At 42.0% G+C, this 3,437-nt stretch overlaps 1 pseudogene; it reads left to right on the forward strand.

The window, feature by feature from the left end:
• Positions 1 to 1,812: 1,812 nt before the first annotated feature.
• Positions 1,813 to 2,666, forward strand: LOC141491993 (ADP-ribosylation factor 4 pseudogene; annotated as a pseudogene).
• The last annotated feature ends 771 nt before the right edge of the window (positions 2,667 to 3,437 follow it).

Below are 3,437 nucleotides of genomic sequence, written 5' to 3' on the forward strand. Positions count from 1 at the left end.
TTAGTGGAGAGCAGAGAGGTTTTGAGTACATTCTCATTCCATCTCTGCCACTTACTTGTTGTGTGACATAATTTATAAAGTTAAAGAGTTTAAAATAGATAATCTCTAAGTTCCTTTCTATCTCCAAAAATTCCATGATTTCACCTCAGTTTCCTTATTTGGGAACTGGGAAAAAACTATCAACTTTACAAGGTTGTTAAGGCAAACAAACAAATAATCATTAAATGACTATTGGATTCTAGGCACCAGGGGATATAAATACAGAAGAGAAAAAATTCATAAGCATAAGAGGCTTACATTCACATTGGGGAAACAACACATAAGTATTTAGGCATGTACAAATGACATATATAAAGTAGATAAAAAATAATTTTGCAAAATAAGGTACTAGTAGCTAGGAGCACCAAGAAGGGCCTTTTGGGGAAAGAGTTGCTTAAACTAAATTTTGCCAGGGAATCCAAGAGGTAAAGATGAGGAAAGTTATAATTCTAAGGAAAACAACATGTCTATAGTGTATATAAATGATGAAAAATAGTTACCTACCTTTGTGGCTTTGGGCAAGCCACTTAACCCCATTGCCTTGCAACAAACCTAAATAAAAAATCAGCTTTAGGTCACTTCTGGCCAAGATGGCAGAGGGAAGACAGGCACTGTGCTGAGGTATCCTGGTTCCCCCTCTAAAATAACATGGAAGAAACCTCTTAACAGAAATTTAATCCATAAAACCCAGAAAGAGAAGTTAGGAGAAGAACACCTACCAACAAAGTCTGTCTCAGGGGACTGTGGGTGAACTTGGAGTGGAGAGCAGAGAGCCAGCAGGGGCCAGATGAGACCAGAGGATTGGACTTAGCCATCGAGGTTTTGGTGAGTGGAGGACCCGAGGACCAATTTTAGCCAAGGAATCTTTAGATAGGGGCACAGAGGTCTGGTGAGTGAGACCCAGACTTGCTGGAGGGCAAGTTCCAGCAGAGAGAGTTACAGAGAACTGCTAGACATCTAACATCTGGGCTCCGGGGCCCTGAGCTACATACTTTTTGCAGAACCCTCTTCCAAGAACAAACAATAATAGCCCCTCCACCCTCTCTGGCTCAGGTGTGGGCAGCACAGCTCCCTCAGCTGACAGAAATATTAACTACCTCCCCCAGGGCCCAAGTCACATTATTCAAAGACAATTCAGACTCTGCTGCTGCCCTCACTCCCCCCCAGGTCCAGGGAGAGGGCCTCAAACATTCCAGAAAAAAGCAACCAGCACCCCCTACTGGCCTTGTGAACAAAGCCTCTAGCATCCCTTATTGGCTGACCCACTTGGAGTTACAAAGCCTTTAGGGTTTCCAAAGCAAACCTCTAAGAGCCAGGCCCTCTTCCAACATAAGATCCTAGGAAAATAAAGAAAGGCCATTGAAAGGGGAGAGTAGATCCATTGAGAATCACTTTTCAGGTGTAGACCCTAACCCAGAGAGATCTAGAATTTCTGAGGAGAATATGAATTGGTCCTTAGCCCGAAGGACTTCCTTAAAGAAATCAAGAAGGAGTTTAAAAATCAATTGGAGGCGGGTGCTGACGCAATTCTGTCCGCTCTGGAGCCACCGCCCCGTGCCTGCCGCCATGTGACATGGCAGAGCCCAGCACCAGCCGCCAAGCACGAGCACCCTTCCCGACAATAAATGCCCGCCGGGCCACTGCCGCTGCCAGCTGCCTGCACCCGAGCCCGAGCTGCCACTGCCACCCCTGCACACACCAGCCACAAGCAGAGCTGGGCAGGCCACAGGGCCTGCCTCGCCCGCCCGTACCCCCTCGCACCCCGCTGCCGCCATGGGCCTCACCATCTCCTCGCTCTTCTCCTACCTCTTCGGCAAGAAGCAGATGCGCATCCTGATGGTTGGTTTGGATGCTGCTGGCCAGACAACTATTTTGTACAAGCTGAAGTTAGGGGAGATAGTCACCACCATTCCAACTATTGGTTTTAATGTGGAAACAGTAGAATATAAGAATATTTGTTTCACGGTATGGGATGTTGGTGGTCAAGATAAAATTCGACCTCTTTGGAGGCATTACTTCCAAAACACACAGGGTCTTATTTTTGTGGTAGATAGCAATGATCATGAGGGAATTCAAGAAGGAGCTGAAGAACTGCAGAAAATGCTTCAGGAAGATGAATTGCGGGATGCTGTGTTGCTGCTCTTTGCAAACAAGCAGGATCTGCCAAACTCCATGGCCATCAGTGAGATGACAGATAAACTAGGCCTGCAGTCCCTTTGCAACAGAACTTGGTATGTTCAAGCTACCTGTGCTACACAAGGAACTGGCCTGTATGAGGGTCTTGACTGGCTGTCAAATGAGCTCTCAAAACGTTGAATCCAACTGGATAACTATCCAAGGACATGTTTGATAGAATTGGGTCTAGGCTTGTTACAGCAAAATTAGTTTGCATCTTGGTTATTAAATGGTATCTTGGAACTGGTTTGGGCAGGATTTTACAGCATTTAAACTTATTTTGTTGCCAATTGTTGTTTACCAAGTTTAATGTTGCTATCACAGCAGATATACTTGGATTAAAAAAAATTTCCTTAACTTGAAAAAAAGTGTACTCTTATGATTTTACTTCCCTTGGCCTAAATGCCTGGACATAGCTATTGTGAGAACCTTTAAATGAATATGTTTTGAATTTTTTTGAGCCCCAATAAATAATGTTTTAAAGTTTCCCTTTGCTACTTTACTGATACCTTATGTCATTCCTTGGACAGTCTGCTGATTTCAAAACGTAGCATTCCATTTGTATTTATTTCTCTCCCTTGCCAAAAAGACTTTCTAAATACTGCTGCTGCCAGCCAAGAAAATGCTCTAAAACACTATTCAGATTTCCTGCAACTGAAAGACATTGGATTTTTTTTTATTAACCAGCCCTGCTTATCTTTGTGTGATTTGGACTTGATGGATAATTAATTCTGTGCTGGTGGCAAAGAGTTGATCCTGAGGTTGCTTTTAATACTCAGCAGATTGTCTTCCTTTATATTGTATCTTTTTTTATGTTGCATGTTGCTTTTGGTATCAGCCTGACTTTTTGCTCAGTGTATCATAGTTCAGCTGATGTTTTATTGTTTATTAGTGAACATATCTTCATTAAGAGATTTTGGAAAATTCATCAAACTCAATAATGAATTAATTTCTTCATAACCCACTTGAAATTATTCCTAATAAAATGATAAAAATAAAAAAAATCAATTGGAAGAACTGGGAAAAGAAATTCAAGAGAAAAACACCTTGCAAGAGGAAATTAGAATCTCACAAAAAGAAAACAAATCCTTGGAAAATACAATTGGACAAATACAAAATGAGAATAATTCTCTCCGATCCTCATTTGGGCCAATGCAAAAAGAAAATAATTCTCTCAAAACTACATTTGGGCAAATGGAAAACTCCTTTAAAAACAGAATTGG

This window comes from Macrotis lagotis, chromosome 6 (assembly GCF_037893015.1).
Source record: "Macrotis lagotis isolate mMagLag1 chromosome 6, bilby.v1.9.chrom.fasta, whole genome shotgun sequence".
Classification (NCBI taxonomy): domain Eukaryota; kingdom Metazoa; phylum Chordata; class Mammalia; order Peramelemorphia; family Peramelidae; genus Macrotis; species Macrotis lagotis.